General features: G+C 38.5%; 1 pseudogene; it reads left to right on the forward strand.

The window, feature by feature from the left end:
• Positions 1 to 7,525: 7,525 nt before the first annotated feature.
• LOC145105096 (putative mitochondrial protein AtMg00820 pseudogene) lies at positions 7,526 to 7,855 on the forward strand (annotated as a pseudogene).
• Positions 7,856 to 8,073: the final 218 nt, after the last annotated feature.

Raw genomic sequence — 8,073 nt, forward strand, 5'->3', positions numbered from 1 at the left:
TGATCTGCATGGGAAGTAGAAACATTAGTATTTTCAACATTAATACTACCTCCTGACACAAATCCATATTTAAGATGTGGCTCTCTGTCCATTTCCTCGTTTGTCAAAGGGTTACACTGATAGGTATGATTAAAAGGAGGAGGCACTTTATCATACCCTAAACCTTTTGACTGATTATTTTTAAATCTCAAATTATTTTCCATCATTTATGCAACTACTTCACTCGACGCATCAAATTTTCTGAAATTAAAATCCGCATTTTCAAACTTATATTTTAATGCGTCAAGTTCAGCAGTTAACTCAGCAAGTTGTTCAGTCACAAATCTATAATTGGCACACTTATTGCTATATTCTTCCTGAAGTTTTCGGAAGTCCTTGGTTTTGGTCTCTAATTGTTCTTTTAGAGGTTTCTGTCCTTTCCTAAGATGATATCCTTCGTATTTTAGGTCCTCATTTTCCCTTTTTAGTAACTCAATTTGTTCACGAAGAAATTTAATAGTAGTTTCACAAGATTGAGAACAGAAAGACCGACTTACCTCCTTCTTCTCAGGTTCTGGAGTAGAAGATACCATAAAGGCAAACTGCAACTCCATCATCTCTTCTTCAGGATCAACCTCAGCTTTCTCTTCTGGAGCATCATTGATTTGAGCAAAGTGAGCACTCTCAGGTCCTGAAATATTCAGTGCCTGAATCTGGTCCTCCCAGTCAAAGGACTGAGCAACCATTGCCAGATTAGCAGTATCACTGTTGATAGCAGCACTTCCACGACTATTTCCCACTGGAACCATTGTTCTATCATTTCTTATCCTTCTGTCTGGCTTCAGACACTCACGAGCAAAATGACCTGGCTCGTGGCAATTGTAACATCGAAGCTTGCCCTTGTTAAACCCAACCTTCTTGTCAGCATTCATTCCCCAGTTGTTCTTTCCCGTCTTTTTTGCAAATTGCTTTGCCCTGAACACTGTCATTGCTATCTGCCAAGTAATGTCCATTTCTTCCACATCTTCTGGATGAATTTGATCTAGATCAGCAAATGAGAGTTGAGGTGGAAGCTCTCCAGCTACAAAAGCATTGTAGCAATTGACAAGTCCAGTGGCAAGAGCTAAGTTTTCATCGCTTTCTTTGGGATTGGAAGCAGGAACCATAACTGGTGCTTTGGAGGAGGAAACAGCTTGTGGAACAACAAAAGACTGACTTTGTGGATGAGACATAGATGATGAAGCAACAAATGGTACAGCTAATGGAGCAACAAAGGTTTGATTCTGAGGTTGTTGAACGGCAAAAGCTTGACTTGGAGAGGAGGTAAAAGATGAAAAAGCATTATTTGAAGAAATCCCAAGATTTGCAGTCGAGTAGGAATTCACATAATTGATCTCTCTTTGCTTATCATCAAGATCACAAGCTTTGATGATTGCCATAGTTTCAGCAAGACTGACGACGATTGAGATCTTTCGTCTTCTTGATGACAGCAACGTTCATATCCCATGCATTTGGAAGTGAATTCAGCAGCTTTTTGTTTATCTCAGACATAGTCACAAAAATCCCAGCTGAACTCATTTCAATGGTGAGTGTGGTAAAACGCTGCAACTGGGCTTCTAGAGTTTCTCCAAGAACATAATTAAACATATTGAAATTATGTCTTAACATGTCTTGGCGACTCTGTTTCATGTCTTCATTAACCTCATAGACCTCAATTAAAGCTTCCCACAACACCTTGGCTGAATCATACTCTCTGAATCCTTGAGCAATATCATGAGATAAAGCCATAGTTAAAGTAGCCAATGCCCTTCCTGTTCTTCAATCTTTTCGAAGTCTTCATCAGTGTAATCAGCATACACTTTATCAATTATTTGTCCATTCGTAAGAGTAGTAGTGACTCTGACTGGTCCTCTGAGAATGCTTCGCCAAACCTTAAAACTTTCATCTTGATGTATTTCTCGATCCGGTATTTCCATTTCGGGAAAACTTCTGCAGATAATAATCGTGGAATGTGAGTGGTTGTTCCCATGATTGAATCCAATTCATGATGAACGGCTGGGCTTTGAGAATCCATTTTTGTTGTTTTTGATTTTGTTTTTTAATTGAAAATGACTTTAAAAAAATGAACTAAAACACCAAAAATCTAGTTTACGGTCACAAGATTACGACCGTAAACAAGTTTACGGTTGGCTGATTACAGTTGAGTTTACGGCTGAAAGGTAGTTTACGGTTGGAAGGTAGTTTACGTTTGAAAGGTAGTTTACGGTTGAGAAGTAGTTTACGGTTGAGGAGTTTACGGTCTTTGAAGATTGCCTTTTTACGGTTTCTGAAGATACACAGTATACAGTTATTGAAGATTGCTAGTTTACGGCCGTGAACTCTTGACCGTAAATGCCCAGATTTTGATGAAAAAACGAATTTTAAGCAGATCTAATCCCATTTTGCTACGAAGACACCAAATCAGGCCTCGAACAATGACAAAACTAAGCTCCTTTGACCGTGAACTTGATTGTAAGATGATTTGACACCGAATTTGCTCTGATACCAATTGTAAGGCCCTGAAATCTAGGATCTGAACCAGTCATCAAACAAATAACAATCAAACAAGATTAGAATGGAGTAGAAGAAGATCAAACCAAGCTTTGCACACGTTTATATCAAATAAACGTCAGGTACAACTTGGACACACACACACTATGGACCGTAAACTGTATCTCTCGACAACAACAACTGACAGACTCTGACAAGCCCTATATATAGGGAAAAGGCCGGCCGTAAACATGTTTACGGCCGTAAACCTGTTTACGGTCGTAAACAGACTCATAGTCATAAACACATCCAAACAACTCTATTACATGAAAAAAGACCCATTAAGACCTATACATCAGATAGCCTAGCCCAAACCAAAAACTAGACCCTCCAAGATTGAAGAAAAATGATTTTGGACTCAAGATTTAATCAAAACAAAATTAATGTTTGTTTTGGGCTTGATCTAAAAAAAATTGTTGGATCAACAATGAAGTTGAAACGGAATAGATCCAACGAAACGAGACGATCAAAAATGAAAAACGAAAAGAACGAATTGAAATCAAGAACGTTTTGGAATCCATTTGAGAATTTGAGATACCTTTTTGACGAATCGATTTCCATTTTCAACGAACGAATCAAATTTAGAAGATCTTGGTTCTTTTGTTGGAATGAGAAAATCTCCAATTTGAACATTGTACCACCCACTATGCGTTATGTACAACTCGTTCTTCGTGTTCTTCAATAAACCAAGAACATCTTCAAAAGAACCACCAACACTTTTGGGTTTTGACTTCAAATTCAATGCAACCTTTGGAGATTGTTGCTTTGGAACCCAAATTTGCTTCACGGATTTCGGATTCACAACAACATTTGACGATTTTTGTGAATAAACCCGCTTGTTCTTCCTTTTAATATTCTTCTTCTTTTTCTTTCTCATCTTTTTGCATCTTGGAGACTTCATTTCATGAACAAACCCACTTTCCACAACTTCTTGAGTTTAAATCAAATCTTTTGGAGTTTGATACTTGTGAATTTCTTGGATCACCGGCTTTCGATAAGGAATCATTCCTTCAAACGAATCACAATAACACAAAATACCATCAGTTTGAACTCCAATCGAGGAAAAAACTTTTTCATCTTGAGAATCAACTTGAATCTTCTTATCATGAACATCAAGAACATCACATTGAACTCCATTGTCTTGAACTTCAACAAACTTAAGAGCACGAAGATCATTTGGGTCTTCAATAAGAGAAACATATTTCTTATTGAACAAATATTTTTCTTCTCCATTCCTTTTATCACAACTACGTGTTGATATGGATCAGGTAATTTTAGCCAACCATTTAATCTCACAAAGTGGTTGAAATATCAAGCTTCCATGATCATCCTTCAATCCTCCATAAGAAATCATAGTTCCCCATTTAATCAAATTGTTTAACACCAACCCATAATATTGATCTTTATTGACTTTGTATTTGATATCTTCAACGATCACAATCCAAAAATTATACGACAAATTCACCATGATCACAAGAACTTGAAAATTTCTAGAGAGAGAAAGTGATTTTGAATGAGTTTTCTTAGAGAGAGAAAGTAAAAATCACTTGAATTCTAGTGAAGAAAATCGAATTTTGAATAGAATCAAAGATGAATTCGATTTCTAGAATCCAAAAACTCTCTAAAACACGAAGATCAAAGATCAAAAAATGAATCACCAAATCAATATTGCCATCAAGGATCAATTCTTGATCCAATCAAGAACACCCGCTCTGATACCAATTGTAGTGGTGTTGATTATGATGGCATGTGCGGAATTAGAAAATATCTAATGATTCATCATGTAAACTCAATAACACAAGGAGTAAATAAATATGTGTAAGCTCATATTAGATCTAGAAAGGATATACAAATGGGTTTGTACAAATTTCTCTCTCTAGTCTAACACTCCAAAATGATCACCCTAAATATGAGTGTCACTCACTTCCTATTTATATGAAAGACAACTCATTTACACATCAATAAGGGTAAAGCACAAATACATCCAAGCGTGACTTTGCACCCTCACACAAACATACAGTGACCATTCAGCCTATCCTTCACGAATTACCAATTGAAATTTTTTAATATGGTCAATGTTCACAAAGTCCTGAACTCTCTAGTTCAGATGAATCAAGTCCATGTTTTTCAAAACAATCAAAGATTTTCAAGAAATCGCAGTTGAACATTACCGACTGCGGTTCTCCAAAAACTCAAGCAAAACAAGCTTTCAAAGAGGAACTCAGGTCCCGAGACAAAAAGCAGGATACTGAATGCAAAATCAATTTCAAAAAGGTCAAAGTTTCAAAACAAAAGAACTTTGAAAAATCTACTACTGCCAAAACTCTTTCAAAAATCACGGCAGTCAAAGGATCAGACAAAATGGAGTGTACAACAACAAAAGTTTTTTCAAACACTCCTACGAAATCTCAAAAGAAAGTCACGACTTTTCAAAGATACTCTTTTCAAACATATTCCTTAAACGATCCGAAGTGGTAAGGTATTTCACCAACTCCTGAATTTTCAAAATCACTTCAATCAGTTGTCAAGACAAAATCTAGGAGTAATTCACGTGCAAAACCTTTTTCAAATTCCAAGGACACTGTAGCCAAACACCTCTCACGGACCGGACATAAACCTAGAACCACGTCCTCCGGACCTTTGACCAAGTTTAGTGTCTGGATAAACGAGAAAAATCTCTCTTTTGGATTTTATCCACTGAAAACGTTGTGTCCCATCCAACCTCGTAACATTCCAAAAGTTGCCAAACACCCAGGACTAGGTCTACGAACTGAAACAAAAACTTTTCCTATAACTCACATGCATGCATCTACTAAGAAAGTCTCTCATGTGACTCCGGGCTCCAAACTTGTTTGGGTGCCCAAACTAACCGTTTGATTTCGCAGGCAATGTGCAAGGAGGAACAAGAAAAGGAGTGGTTAATTGATAGTGCTTGGTCCTTGCACATGACTGGAAGGTTAGAATACCTTCGCGACTTTAGGCCTATCTGTAACGATGGAAATGTCACATTCGGGAACAACACCAATGGAATCATCAGGGGATACGGTGTATTGACCATGGAAAATTTCTCAATTCAAAACGTTGCCTATGTAGAAGGCCTCAAGCACAACTTGATCAGTGTGGGCCAACTATGTAAGGCTGGTCATAGGGTTGAATTTGATAATGAATATTGCTACATAATGACAAGTGATAGAAGCACCTGCTTGATCAAATCCAAATCCGAAGGGACAATGTACCCTTTAGATGTCTCCCTAATCATCAGAAAACCGTAGTTGTGTTTTTTTTATCCAAAGTGGTATCTGACGTTAGCTGATTATGGCACCGCAAGCTAGCTCATTTGAATTTTCGGTATATCAACAACCTGGTCACCGAATAACTTGTTTGTGGTCTCCCCATTCTAAAATACAAGAATGATACACTTTGCCCAGCTTGTGAGTGTGGAAAGAAAACAAAGGGAAGCCATCCACTGTTTATTGATTCGTCAATTTCTGAACCATTAGAATTACTTCATATTAATCTCTGCGGTCCATCTACCATAGCCAGTCTTCATCACAAAAAGTATATTTTGGTTATATTCGATGAATTCACACGTTTCACTTGGGTCTTCTTCCTAAGACTCAAATCAGATACACCACAGGTCATGATGAACTTCATAAAGGAAATCGAGCTTCATTTCAAGTTACTAGTTAGAAGAATAAGAAGTGACAATGAAACCGAATTCACTAATCACCTCCTGAATAGTGTCTAGGTTTCTAAGGGCATCAGTCACAACTTTTCCGCTCCCTACACACCACAGCAGAATAGAGTAGTAGAGCGAAGAAATTGTACATTGGTCGAAGCAGCAAGATCAATGTTAAAATTTGCCAACCTTCCTCTATACTTCTGGGCCGAAGCGGTGGCAACTACTTGCTTTTTTCAAAACCAAAGCATCATTTCCAAGCGTCTTAACAAGACTCCACATGAGGGTCTTAACAACCGCAAACCCAATGTCAGATTCTTCCCTATTTTTGGTTGCCGATGTTTTGTGATCAACAAAAAGGATCACCTTAACAAATTTGCACCGAAATCCGATGAAGGCATTTTCCTTAGCTACTCAACCAATAAAGTGGCCTACCGGGTTCTCATTAGACGCACAAGACTGATAGTAGAAAGCTTCGATGTCAAATTTGTTGACTACTATGTCCGCAACACTGCTCCGTCAAGTGAAACAAAAGCAATCCTGGAAAGTGATATCCCAGCCTCTTCGGGTCCCTTAAACATAGTTGAGATCAACTATGATGACCTTTTTGACCCCGTAGATATTGCTCATCTCTCTGAAATTCTGGTGTCTCTGGTAGCTCAACAACAACACGCTGAAGTATCTGGTCTAACCTTATCTGAAGATTTTTCACTCAATACTTCCACCTTGCCGGTTGAGGGGGAAAGTTCAAATCCGTTTCCTGTGACAACCATCGAGGTTCCATTACCAGAAGATACCACTCCAGCGTCTAACCGTAGAGACAACTTCCAATTAAATGCTGCTTCGGACTCTGAGGATGAAGAGGTTGAGAACATAGACACAAGATCAGATCCAAGGGTTATCACTCAATCATCAATCCAGGGGGAACCATCTTTGGTTCAGGGGGAACACCCATCATCAACTCCGGGGGAACCTCTATCAACTGTTGCCGTTCAAAATCCCTCAGTCTATGATAATTCTGCAAGCTGCTCCCAAATCGTGGGGGAACTACCTTCTCCTACCGCTGAATCATCTGACGTTAAAGATATTCCCTCCACGGTAGCTGTTGATTACCAACAAAATCGTCTTCATATTTGGACGAAGGATCCCCCACCGGGTCAAATCATTAGAAACCCATCCACAGGAATACAAACTCGATCCTTTAGTGATTTAACGGACCATTGCCACTATGCAGCCTTCATGTCCTCAGTCGAGCCTCGAACCATAAAATAAGCACTCATGGAGCCCGATTGGATCACCACAATGCAAGTGGAGTTAGCAGAGTTTGAAAGAAACAAAGTATGGAAACTAGTAACAAAGCTAAAAGGCCACACAATTGTTAGTACTAGATGGGTATACAAAAACAAGCTTTATGATTCCGGTGCGGTAGTTAGAAACAAAGCAAGGATAGTGGCTAAGGGGTACAACCAACTTGAAGGTGTCGACTATGATGAAACTTATGCCCCCGTAGCCAGAATGGAAGCAATACACATTTTCCTGGCGTATGTGGCACACAATAATATTAAAGTACATCAAATGGATGTCAAAAGTGCCTTTCTAAATGGATAACTAAAAGAAGAAGTTTATTTGCAACAACCTCCAGGCTTCGAGAATCAAGAACTTCCAAATCACTGCTACAAGCTAGAAAAAGCAGTATACGGTCTTAAACAACCTCCAAGGCATGGTATAAGACTCTTTCAGAGTTTCTTGTCATGTCTGGATACAAAAGAAGTGTAATTGATACCACTTTGTTTAGAAGAGCCAATGGTAATCACTTAATGCTCGTC

The sequence above is a fragment of the Lactuca virosa genome, chromosome 4 (assembly GCF_052849685.1).
Source record: "Lactuca virosa cultivar CGN04683 chromosome 4, Lactuca_virosa_CGN04683_v6, whole genome shotgun sequence".
In the NCBI taxonomy this organism is placed as follows: Eukaryota; Viridiplantae; Streptophyta; class Magnoliopsida; order Asterales; family Asteraceae; genus Lactuca; species Lactuca virosa.